Source organism: Diabrotica undecimpunctata, chromosome 4, assembly GCF_040954645.1.
Source record: "Diabrotica undecimpunctata isolate CICGRU chromosome 4, icDiaUnde3, whole genome shotgun sequence".
NCBI classification, from domain to species: domain Eukaryota; kingdom Metazoa; phylum Arthropoda; class Insecta; order Coleoptera; family Chrysomelidae; genus Diabrotica; species Diabrotica undecimpunctata.
The window spans coordinates 144,567,232-144,581,380 of record NC_092806.1 but is presented as its reverse complement, the minus strand read 5'-3'; the positions used below and the strand labels follow the sequence as shown (position 1 = coordinate 144,581,380).

Genomic DNA, 14,149 nt, shown 5'->3' with positions numbered 1-14,149 from the left:
ATTTTATTAAATTAGAATGTTAAGTTACTAATTTAATTATATATTCTGATCTGAAAAGCCTAAATGTAAACAAAATTATTAATAGAAAAGAATGGAATTCTCTGGATCTCCGGAGATGGCCATGTTTGCGAAATGGTTTGTTCCAGAAAATTCAGACATGTATTAAATAGAACTGAATAGAACATGATATCTTACGAGATGGTTCTAGAATGTCCAAAAGATATAAATACCCGTGATTTGGATTCAAGAGGGCAGTTTTTGGAAGTTTTTAGTCAGAAGTCAGGCCAGTTTATTATGAAAGTTAGTAGAGTGAAGTAAATTGTTCAGAATTTTCAAGACAGTCAGTGAATCAGTTACAAATAGTCAAATTGTTTAATATAGTGAGTTAAATGAAGATTAAAAATTATGCATATATTTAATGCACATTTATAATTATACACAAATAATTATTGAAGATAAAAAAGGTATATTGGAAGAAATTAAATTATATTATGGTTGGAGATTAGTATAAATCAACTTATAATAATTGGATATTGGTATATTGAAAAGAAGAATAAATATAAATGCTGTTTGCTGGTTTGGTTGGTGGTGTATAGATGCTGGTGAAGAAAAATATATCTTAAATTGGTAGAAGCTGATAATTGAAAAAAGTAATTTCACAAAAAACAAGGAGAACTGAAGTACGAAGACATTCAGTGGTGATTAGAATCTATATACTTAGTGGAAAATAGTTCATTTAGGCATTCAGTGAAAGAAAGGTACAAAATTTTGTTAATATAATTTAGTTAGTGTCATAACAATTTCAATTTTGAAGATAGTTTGTTTAAATTTTAGATTGTCTATAGAATTTAATTAGTTTTATAAGAATATCAGTTTAAAGATAGTTTATTTTAAATTTACATTGACTAGGTTAGATATATATGTGTGTTTCATAATAGTTATAATAAAGATAATTTAAAAAAGTACTTACAAGCTAATTCTTTGAGAACCGCGATAAAAACCCTATATATTATATTATTAAAAATACTCATTGCTCATCATTCAAACACAAAAAACACATCATAACAATTTGGCGCCCAACGTGGGGCTCTCTATTTAAAAGAATTAGTTTGGGAAGATAAGTGCTCTCATATAATTAAATTAATTATCAGTAGAAAGAAAAAATTATAGATTTTATTTTTAATTATATTTGAACAAGTAAAGTCTCAAAATGTCTCAAGGAAAGAAAGGTACAAGAAGCAAAAAGAATGAAGAAGATGTGGAAGTAGAAACACAACCTATACAAGAGGAGAGTTTAGTTCAAGCTCCACAAGATACTGCAGAAATGAATCCAGAAAGAGAGGAAAATGTCAATATGGCAGCTTTGATGTCATTATTGATGCAGATGAACAAGACAATGGAAGAGAATACGAAAAAAATAGAACACAAAATGGAACAGAATTCACAAGAAGTCAAAGAAGACATGAAAAAAATGGAACAGAAAATGGAAGAGAATTCAAAAGAAATCAAAGAAGACATAAAAAAATTGGAAGAGAATTCAAAAGAAGTCAAAGAAGACATGAAAAAAATGGAACAGAAATTGGAAGAGAATTATAGAAAATTAGAAAAGAAAATAGAAGATAATAATAATAAAATTGTAAAACAAATGGATAAAAAACTTGAAGCTGCAGAGAAAAAAGTAGCAAATGAAATAAAAAGTATACGGAATGACTACAAGAAAAGGATAGACAATGAGAGGACAGAAGTAAAGAGGATTATTCAAGATAATAAGATAGATATAGAACAGAAAATAGAGTTACAGAAATGTAACTTAGAAGTAAAAATTAACGAAGACAGGAGAAACACAGAAGAAAAATTAGACGATATACAACAAAATATCCAAATAAATTGTAATCAAATAAGAAATGTGGAACAGAGAATAGATGATATTTCACAAATGAGAGACATAGGGAGACCTTACTTAAATTTAACAAATGAGACTGGGATTAAATTCTCTGGTAATATAAAAAATTTGCATCCTAGAGTATACATAAATAGTTTAAAACATAAATTAAGATTTGTGAATAATATTAATGATATTAAAGATTATATTAGAGTGACATTAAATGACAATGCAGCAACTTGGTTTGCTAGTATTGAGAATGATTTAGATAATTTTCAAACATTTGAAAATAAATTTTTAAATTATTATTGGGGTGAATTAGAGCAAGCCAAGTTTAGAGAAATTCTATATTTTGGAAAGTATAATCAAAATTTAAAATCAAATATGGTAGATTATGCATTGAAATTGATAACAGTTGCAAAATATTTAGAACCACCACTTAGAGAGGATGAAACAGTCTTAAATGTATCTAGACATTTTGATGCTGATGTTGTGCAAACCGTAACTGTACAAAATATTCAAACAATTGATAGTTTTATTAATTTTATTCAAAGAATACAAAGAGGCAATATGACAAGTAATAATAACAACAGAAAAAACAATAATAACTTTCAATATAATAAAAATGATAATCAACAATATAGGCAATCATATAATAGATATGGTAATAATTTACAAAATTTTAATAATAATAACAGTAATTATAATAGACAACATTTTAATAACAGTACTAATAATAATAGACAAGATTTTAATAATAGAAGAAATACAGAGCGACCTAACTATAACAGACAGGTAAATTGTGTTCGAAGGAATAGAAGCTGCGAAGACAGGGAACAAAATAGTACAAGGCAGGAAAATGTGAGTAGAAGTCATAGTAGGGAAAGACATAGGACATCAGATCCAAGTGGTCAGATACAATCTGACAATTCTAATAATCAAAATTTTGTGCAGTAAACTTTCTGAATTACAAGTTAGGCCATTGCTATTATGAAAAACCTTCTGAATTTATTTCTTTAGATGAAGATAAAATTATTGAATCTATTAATTTAATTTATATAAATGCTTTGGCCAAAAATAAAATGATTAAGATTATGATAGATACTGGTTCAGAAAGTACTTTAGTCTCGGAGAATTTTATTTTTAATACATTAAAATTATCAGATATAATAAAGATTCCAAAAATTAAAATTGTTGGTGCAAATAATAAGAAGTTGGGTGAAATTGATAAACTAGCCAATTTTAAAATTAATATTCTTAATAAAGAAATTAATATGCAAGGATTTATTGTCAAGGATTTATGTGTTGATATATTAATGGGAAATGATGAATTGGAAAAGAAGAAAGTAAAGATAGATTTTGAAGAAAAAATGGTAACTTTGGAAGGGCAAATAATTAAATTTATGCAGAAAGATGAGGTGGAAGAAGGAATAAGAGTTGATAGGATATTATTAAAAGAAAATAATGATGTTTATGAAGAAGAAATGTATTTTGATGATAGGGAAATGTCCCAGAAGAATGTAAAGAATAATTATTGTAGTGAATATTTAAGGAATGGAAATTTTAAGCAGATGGATGCCTACGAGGCGGAGTGCGTAAAATTGGAAGCAAGGAATAATGAGTACATAATGAAGAATAATTTTATTTGTAAAGAAGAAGATATAATGAAAGTTTTAAATTGCCCTGAAGAATATAAATCAATAGTCGTTTCCATATTGCAGCAACACAAGGGACTTGTCAATAAAGAAAATAGAATTGCACAAAATTATATCCATAATATAAAAGTTAAAGAAGAAAAAGATTTTAAAACAAAATCATACCCAATACCATATAAATACAGAGAAGAAGTAAACAAAACAATTAATAATATGTTAGAAGATCGAATCATTGAGAAGGCAGATACACGTTTTATCAACCCCATAGTAGTAGTACGAAAAAGAACAGGTGAAATCAGGTTATGTTTGGATGCAAGGAATATTAACAAGATTACTGAAAAGCAATTTGAAGCACCAATGAGTATAGATGGAATATTAGGAAGAATTACAGGAATGTCATTTTTCACTAAAATCGATTTACAGCATAGTTTCTGGTTAATACCTCTAGAAAGAAAAAGTAGACAGTATACAGGATTTCAGATAGATGGAGTAGTATATCAATTCAAAGTAGTACCATTTGGACTTCAATCATCTTGCAGTGCTCTATGTAGATGTCTTCATGATATTTTGGATCAATATGAACATTTTGTAATTCACTACATTGATGATATCTTAATTTTTTCTAAAACGGCTGAAGATCATGAGAAACACCTAAAAATTATAATAAATAGATTAGACAAAGTGGGACTAAAAATAAATCAAGAAAAATGTACATTTTTTCAAAAAGAAGTCATATATCTAGGTTATAAACTTAACACTAAGGGAATCGAAATGGATCCAGAACGGACACAAGTCATTCAGGAATATAAAACACCACACAATTTAAGAACTTTAAGAGGATTTATTGGAATAATTAATTATTATAAAAGGATGATACCAGATCTAAGTATAAAAGAAATTCCATTACTTGAACTACTGAGAAAAGGTGTAAAATGGAGATGGGATCAGAGAAGAGAACTAGCATTCCAAGAAATTAAAAACATTTTTCTGTCAAATTTGAAAATATACTATCCTGACTATACACAGCCATTCATACTAAGAACAGATGCATCAATAGAGAGATTATCAGGGGTATTATTACAAATACATGATGGGGTCGAATACCCAATACAATTCATTTCAAGAATCACAAAGCCACATGAAAAGGGTTACTCAGTTTCAGAATTAGAACTAGCAAGTATAATACACTGTGTCACAAAATTAAGATTTTATTTGTTGGGTAATGAATTTACAATAGAAACAGATCACCAAGCTTTAATGTCTATATTAAATAACAAATATGGAAACAGTAGAATACATCGGTGGAGTCTAATACTTAGTGAATACTGCTTTGAAATCAAATACATTTCTGGAAAATCCAATATAGTGGCAGATGCTTTATCAAGGTTAGAAAATACACCACAAAAAGGGCAGCGAACAATAAAAGTTGGATTAAATCAATTAGTAGAAAATACTGGATTATATTCTAAAGAAGAAATTATAAGAGATCAGATCAATTTGAGTGAAAAACAAAAAGTCCTTAGGAAAGATGGGGTATATTATAAAATAATAAATGGCATAGAAGTATATGTAATAACTAGAACTTTAGCAAAGAAAATATTGAAAAATTTACATAACAATTATATGCATATTGGTTCAAGAAAGCTATGGATGCTATTTAGGGACAATTATTTTGCAAAGAATGACATAAGTATAGCAAAGGAAATTACTACCCAATGCCCAATATGTCAACTAAACAAAGAAAAGAATTTCAAAAACCAGAACACATATAAATCTAATGTTGTATATGAAAAACTAAATACAGTTTCCATGGATTTTATTTCAAATTTAGTTCTCAGTCCAACAGGAAAAAAGCATATACTAGTGATAGTTGATTTATATACAAAATTTATTAAACTATATCCCTGCTCTAGAACAAATGTTAAAACATTAAAATTATATATAAATCAATTTTTCGAAGAAATAGGACCATTTAGAAATTGCATAATAGATAATGCTACATATTTTAACAACCAAAAATTTCGGGCATTTTGTGAGAAAAAGGGAATCAACATTCATTTTACAAGTATCAGACATCCTCAGGCAAATCCTGCAGAAAGATATATTAAAGAAGTTATAAAATATTTAAGGATACTGTGCCAAAACCAACATGAAACTTGGCAGCAACATATACCACAAGTAGAGTATTTTTTAAATAATACACATAATTTGAACACAGAGGAAGTACCAGAATATTTAATGTTTGGCCATATAGGAAACAGAAAGTGGATTAGTGAATATAATCAGGATATGTTAGAACAAGTAATGCAGAAAGTGAATAACCGAATTAGAAGGAAAGCTGAAAAATATATCAGAAGACAAAATCGAAATATAAAAAAACCAATCACATTTCAAAAAGGAGACCTAGTGTTAATTCGTTCACTTAGAAAAAGTAATGTTAAAGAAAACCGTTGTAAGAAATTACAACCAATGTTTGAAGGTCCATATACAATTGAAAATCAGAATGGACTAAATAGTTATGTGTTAATAGATGCAGAGAACAGACTAAGAGGCCTGTTTCATATCAATGACATCTTTAAGTATCATGAAGAGATTGAATAATGTTTTCTATACCTTTAACACAAATATAATAACACTAATAACTTACTGATATATCCATTTTATTCAATAGACTTGATTTGTTAAATGGTAGATGGTAGATTTCAATATTTTGAATCAATTTGACATCATACTTGTTGAATTTTGTATATATGGAAATTAATTTGTACCCTAAAAATCATAATTTGGGGTTAGATACAGAATTGATTGTGTAAATGTCTTTATAAAAAGTGTAAAACTTACCAATTCATATGAAAGAAAGCCTGTGGAATGGAAATAATTCCTAGATTTTGTCTATAAATAAACAGAACACAATATAGATTATATTTTTAATTAAGGTTATATTTTATTCTCTGATAAAATCCATTCTCTATTTGACATGACAGTTTGACCATAGAATAGCCGAACTGTGCTACGTTGTTCTCTGTTTTGACATAGACAGCGAACAGGGATGTATTTAACACATTTTAAATAAAAAAAAAATTGAATTATTAATTTATTAAATTTAATAAGGTATTAGAAAATTAATATTTAAAAAAATAATAAGTAAATTATTTATTTTAAATATTATTTTGGGGTATTGTGATGATTAGGGTTTATAGAAAATAATTTATAAGTTATATACTACATAATATTAGATATTTGGTTGTTTTAAATAAGTTATATACTAGAGAATTTAATAAAAATATATTTATGTGAGGGCAATTTTAAGAAATTAGCATATAATAATTGTAAAAAGTTGTATTTTAGTAGTTATGATTTTGTAGATACATTTAAGTGAGCCATGTGACTAGGCAACACACTATACGTTATCTCCAAGTTGACATTTTAGGAAATAAATACGAATATAAGTGGGGTTATAATATATTGTTTGGAATGTGTATTTTATTAAATTAGAATGTTAAGTTACTAATTTAATTATATATTCTGATCTGAAAAGCCTAAATGTAAACAAAATTATTAATAGAAAAGAATGGAATTCTCTGGATCTCCGGAGATGGCCATGTTTGCGAAATGGTTTGTTCCAGAAAATTCAGACATGTATTAAATAGAACTGAATAGAACATGATATCTTACGAGATGGTTCTAGAATGTCCAAAAGATATAAATACCCGTGATTTGGATTCAAGAGGGCAGTTTTTGGAAGTTTTTAGTCAGAAGTCAGGCCAGTTTATTATGAAAGTTAGTAGAGTGAAGTAAATTGTTCAGAATTTTCAAGACAGTCAGTGAATCAGTTACAAATAGTCAAATTGTTTAATATAGTGAGTTAAATGAAGATTAAAAATTATGCATATATTTAATGCACATTTACAATTATACACAAATAATTATTGAAGATAAAAAAGGTATATTGGAAGAAATTAAATTATATTATGGTTGGAGATTAGTATAAATCAACTTATAATAATTGGATATTGGTATATTGAAAAGAAGAATAAATATAAATGCTGTTTGCTGGTTTGGTTGGTGGTGTATAGATGCTGGTGAAGAAAAATATATCTTAAATTGGTAGAAGCTGATAATTGAAAAAAGTAATTTCACAAAAAACAAGGAGAACTGAAGTACGAAGACATTCAGTGGTGATTAGAATCTATATACTTAGTGGAAAATAGTTCATTTAGGCATTCAGTGAAAGAAAGGTACAAAATTTTGTTAATATAATTTAGTTAGTGTCATAACAATTTCAATTTTGAAGATAGTTTGTTTAAATTTTAGATTGTCTATAGAATTTAATTAGTTTTATAAGAATATCAGTTTAAAGATAGTTTATTTTAAATTTACATTGACTAGGTTAGATATATATGTGTGTTTCATAATAGTTATAATAAAGATAATTTAAAAAAGTACTTACAAGCTAATTCTTTGAGAACCGCGATAAAAACCCTATATATTATATTATTAAAAATACTCATTGCTCATCATTCAAACACAAAAAACACATCATAACAATATATATATATATATATATATATATATATATATATATATATATATATATATATATATACATCTATAGAAAAGTGAAACAATTTTTTTTATTGTACTAATAAAAGACCATAAACTCGAGCTAATTATTATTATCCATAAAACAATTAACCAGATCATAACCTATTATCACAATGTTACATTCTTACGCAACTCCTCCCTAGTATGTACATTCGAAACGGACACGCATGCGTTCGAAGACGATGTTAACATCAACGTCACTAATTCAAAAGTTGTTTATAGTATAGTAACGTTAACGAAGATAGTGCAAGCAGCAAAAGCAAAGCAATATAACAAACTGATGCGATGGTCTGCTGTGAGGCCGCCGGAAGAAAGTTCATGTGAAATGTGAAAACCAGACGTAATTCCAAGCCGTACAGTAGTAACGCATAACATCTCTTTCTTTGATTTGAATCTCTTGTGAAACCCGGCAGAATTGTATCTCTCGCGGTTGTAGAAACTATTGTTTTCGTTTTTTATTTGTAAAACATTTTCTAGTAATCGATTTAGTTATGTCAGTGTCGTGTGAATTCTCGATAGTATTTTGTTGGGACAAATTCTTTACAGTTAGTTTGGCAGATGTGGAACGTTGAAGATGCTAGCTGGATTCTGTTATTGATTCGTGAAAGTGAGTGTTATTTTACATTATTATTCTTGTTAAGATACTTCTGATAGCTGGTTTTTAATTTAAATAATAAAAATACCCACAGTTTCACGAAAGTTCGTAAATATTCCAAATCTATAGGAAACATACATTGAGATTTTGGATTTATTTTTAGTTTGTTTGTTTACCAAAATATACCTAATAGCGTAAAAATCGAGCTTGCAAATATATATGATTGGTATAATATTATTTCGTCATTTTATTTATGAAACGTAGAAACGTCAACTTTTCTTAACTACTCTTTCTTCGTATCACAATCAACACTCAGCCGTATCAGTTTAAAAAAATATTTTTATTTTATTAAAGAAAACCATTCAACTCTTACTAACTCTAAGTACTATGGAAGCTCAAAAATTCTTGTCCACTTTGTGAGGCTTTTCAGAATATATCAAAATTTGATTATAATTCTAACTTAGTTTACAGCTTCATAGACTTTAAGATTTTCATTATTTTTTACGTATATACTTTCTTCATTCATATTCATAGTTAAATTAATAAACCAAGTTACCATGAAAATGAAAAGATTCTTAGATAATTGGCCAGACTCTATAAATATTTATACAGATGACAGATGCATCTAAAATGTTAGGTGGTACTGGATGTGTCTTGTACATAGGTACTGCTAATAAGACAGATTTTTTTTTAATTAAACCATGATTTTTTTATCTTCAGTGCGGAAGCCATAGCAATTTGTTAGGCACTACAATATTTTAAACAATCTGGAAATAGAGCTACAATAATTATTTCCGATTCACTTTCTGTTCTTCTTGCTATTAGGGTTTATTGCTATTAAAACTATGGATTTTCACAATATTACTTTCTTTTCAAATAATTATAATTACTATTTAAATGGGAATAAGCCCCAATTAAAGGTTAAAGTACGTTTATTGACGTTTCAATTTCCACTTCGGAAATCGTTCTGAAAATACAAACATTAGTAAATTAAACAAATTTTGTTTTTTTTTGTTACTTGGTGAAAAATTCTCCTTTATGAGGTTTTTTTTTCTGGTTTTTTCCTCATAATTTACTATGGAATCTATCCAATGAACTATCTTACAAGTAAAGTCGTCCCAGGAACGCAACTCAACAATATTGGCAATAATATCATTTTAAAGTCGTCTACTTTAAAATGTATAATGTATGTCTGAATTGTCAACATAAATAAGTCAGATAAAATTAAATTATTACAAGAATTTTTCACCAAGGAACAAAGAAACAAAATTTGTTTAATTTACTAATGTTTGTATTTTGAGAACGATTTCCGAAGTGGAAATTGAAACGTCAATAAACGTACTTTAACCTTTAATTGTGGATTATTTCCATAAATAGTAATTACTTTAACATGCCACAAGAAAATAGCTTCAGAACAATATCAAATAATTATATTTTACTACTTAAAAAATACTTTGTGAAATCATAAAAATCAAAGACTAAATTTTTTATAAATATAGTATTTTAAATGGTCATAGATTTTGCATACATAAAAGTTTTGGTACAAAATTCATTGGCTTTAATATTAATAAAAACAAAAACATTAACAATTAAATGCTTTTGGAAATACAAGTTTGTTTACTTTGTTTACTGTCAGTTAAGATTTATTTATTTTGAAGTTTTCGCTTTAAGATGTATCAATTATAGATAAAAAAAATATCTATAAGTTGGTTGGGCGGATATCCAAAGCTGAAATAGCAGGGAATTATATGTCTGAATCTCCTAAAAAGTCAAAGATTACGTGCATTTGTTGCACAGAGATCAGAAAGATTGGTGAGAAGAGCAGAAAACCTGGTTGGAATTAAGGAGGAATGGTCTTAAATAGTCTTAATGGTCTTAAAACAATTTTTTAAATATTCTTAATGGTCTTAAATAGTCTTAATGGTCTTAAAACATTTTTTACAAGATCAGACCTTAGTCTACAGCTTAGAATCCGAATGATCAGATGTTACGTTTTTTCTGTCTTACTGTATGGCTGTGAAAGTTGGACAATGGACTCCGAAGTAGAAAAAAGAATAGATGCCTTTGAGATGTATATATACAGACGAATGTTGAGGATTCCATGGGTACAAAGAGTTACTAATGTTGAGGTACTTCGTCGCATGTGTAAACAAAAAGAATTACTAAGAATAATCAAAGAGAGGAAAATGCAATACTTGGGTCATGTGCTGAGAGGCGAAAGATATGAATTACTTCAAGTTATACTGGAAGGAAAAGTACAGGGCAAAAGATCAGTAGGAAGACGCCAGAACTCGTGGCTGAAAGACCTGAGGAGATGGTTCGACCGCTCATCCGCAGAGATCTTTCGCGCAGCAGTTTCCAAAACTACAATTGCCATTTGGATCGCCAACCTTCGAAAGGAGACGGCGCAATGAGAAGAAGAAGGTCTTAAATAGATCATAAGCGCTGTAAGTGCCCCAAATACTCTCAAGCGCAACTCCCTTGTATATTAAGATGCTGTCGTCAACACTGTGTCGGTACTTCGCCAATGAAAATATTTAGTAATTATAAAACGAAGAAAATTGATGGATTTTATACTGGATAAAGCAAAATTTGTAGATAAAACACTTGTCTACTGCGCAATTTTTAACAAAGCTGTATCCCGACCTTTTGGGAGAAGAGTGGGTGGTGAACGTTTGAATAGTCAGGGCTATATTGATAACTGCCTTTCCAAATTGCTTTAGTTTGTTCACGAACATCGTACTAATGACGATATCATGTTTTGGCCAGACCTAGCATCATGTCATTACTCAAGAGATATCTAAAACTGGCTTCCAGAACAACACATACCTTGTGTTCCCAAAACCGGTAATCCTCCAACCTTGTCGGCAGGCTCGTCCAATAGAAGATTTTTGGGTTTCACTGTATAGGAAGGTTTATCTTATATGCTTTAAACCCCAAGATAAAGAGCAATTAAGATGGTTAATTTACGAAAAACTGTTCTTTCCAGAACCTCATTGTTTCAAAAAATCCCTAGGCTTTCCCAGTTGACCGATTTCAATTTTTCAAAGTGCGTTTGAAATCTTGAGGTTTTCTATACTTATATGTAAAATTTTTTCGACTATTTAAAGTGCTTATATTGGGCCCAGAGTCATTTTGCAAATTTGCAATTTTTTGCAGACTTTTAATTGTTAAATGAATAAACTATTAATATTTATTGCAGAATTGCAGAATTATTATTGCAAAAACTATTACACGGATCCTAACGAAATTTAGCACAGATTCCAGTCGTGCTTTCAAGTTTTTTCTCGACGGAATATTAATGCTATAACTTATGTTAGAGATAGTGCAAGCACTCCTGACCACGGCGCAGTAGACGAAATTTGGTTTAGTCCCCACTTCCATGCGAAACGCATTGTACTATGCACTGTATAATTCCACTTACAATAGAACCTTTCTGCCTTTACGTGAATTTGACTCCGCCTTCGCGCAGCTCCATGGTCAAGAGTGTTTGAACTATCTCTACGTGGTCGAAACAATTTATAGGAAGAACTCCATTTTTTTTTGTATTAAACTCCATTTAAACAGTAAACATTAAGCTTCAATTTATGTTTAGTCAAATATTGTGTAAAAGTGAAAAACGAAACTTTAATCTATTTAACTATTTTAAGAGGAACAATATCTCTCGAGTTATTGGCCCAAAAAGAAAAAATATTCGACCTTTTCCAGATTTTGTTAAATAAAGAATTAGGCGTAAGGTTTGCGACTGGAGCATATCGTAATTATTTATGCAAGGTACATCCTGAAGTAATTCCAAAAAAAAAGACTATGAAAAATGTCCATTATGGTCTGCTTTTCCACAATCCCGCCTGGACTACTTTAAAACTAAACTGAAAGCGTAACCTCATGAATCTCATGATGCTTATTATGTTCCGTCACATTTCATTCCTGAATCACCGTTAACAATAATTGTAAACTTGATATCTTATGAATAAATTTCATATTACATCGCATCGTTACGAAAATGATAAACTAGTACAAATAATAGTTTACGTCAAAAAGATAATGACGTTAAATAGTTATGTTAAGCGACATTACTACAACGTCGTTTCATTTGCGATAAGAATCAGCCAACGTTAAACAAAAATGTTAGCTAAAAGTGACGAAAATGAATGAATCCCTCAATAATATTCGCAACATTGTGTAATTGAATTATTTAAAATCATTATCGTTAAGATTATTTTTAATTTTATCCTAATGGTTAATTGACCTTCATTGTGTAGGTACTAAGTTCATATTGTTCGAAGAACTGTATCCTTTTTCAGGAAACCTCTCTCGCTTATTGAAACCTCAGTGATTTGAAGAAAAAGGTAATTGGTAGTTTAATGTAACAGCCTAAATTTAAGTATATTTATCACATATATGCTCAGTCGTTCGGAGTCGACGTTAAACTGTAGGTCCCGTATATCTATGAGCACATAAACATGCACACTAGTTTGTCCTTTAACTAACCTTTGTTCTTTTTGTCTTGTTCCACTTGTTACGTCTGTACTAGTTTAGGTATTTTTTATCTTTCTTCCTGCTGGTAACATGAGAGTGACTTTGACTTTCGCTCTTATTTTTTTCTTTATTGTCCAAGTTTCGCAGCCATACGTCATGATTGGTAGTATACAGTATTCGAATGCTTTGTCCTTCAGGTGGAGTGGCATCTTCGATTTGAACATAACTGTATTTCTACCAAAAGATGCCGAAACCAGTTTCATTCTTCCCTTCCGTCGATTTCTTGTTTGGTCAAAGCTCCTACTACTGCCTTGGGATATATAGAATCGAAAGCCTTCTCGAAATCTATTTAGGGTAATGCTAGTGGCATTTCATATTCTGTTGCTCTACTAATTAGTTCTCGAAGCGCACGAATGCGATTCAGGGTACTCAATCTACTTCTAAAGCCCGCTTGCTCTCTTGGCTGTGCAGCATATTTGCTACCTTTCTTATGAACGAGAATTAGGTTTGCTGTATTTTTGTGGCTTGATATGCCTATTGATCTTAACCAGTTTGTAAATATCCCTGCTAAGATTTTCCAGGTTTTTTTGCCAGCATATTTTAGCAGTTGGGTGCTGGTGGCACTGGTTTCGTCGTTGATCTCTGGTGGTGTTCGCTGGCGGATGTTGATGTTATCTTGCGGAGGAGGTTGTTTACAGAGGGTGGTCATTGAAGAAAGGGCTTGGGTGCTAAAACAGATCTTTTTAGAATTATTTTTTTTATTTAATTATGAGTGATTGAATGAGATGTTAACAGTGAAATTTTATGAATTGAATTTATTTCGGGTTGATGGTCGGGGCATCTGTCGCTGTATCCTTATTGACAGTTTTAATTGTGCAATGATATAGGAAACTACAGAAAATCGATCCATTCCTGTTCATGTGCAAAGCTCGA

At 29.5% G+C, this 14,149-nt stretch overlaps 1 protein-coding gene across 4 annotated transcripts in view; it reads left to right on the top strand.

Moving 5' to 3' along the window:
- IP3K2 (Inositol 1,4,5-triphosphate kinase 2) overlaps positions 1-14,149 on the top strand; it is a 229,704-nt gene that overhangs the window by 137,349 nt on the left and 78,206 nt on the right. The window contains exon 1 of one of the 4 annotated variants that reach the window (XM_072530444.1): positions 8,364-8,749. The exons of the other annotated variants lie outside the window; for them this stretch is intronic. The gene's annotated coding sequence lies outside the window, so the exon portion shown is untranslated. Of the gene's footprint in view, positions 1-8,363; positions 8,750-14,149 lie in introns of those variants that run through there. 4 annotated transcript variants of the gene reach the window in all.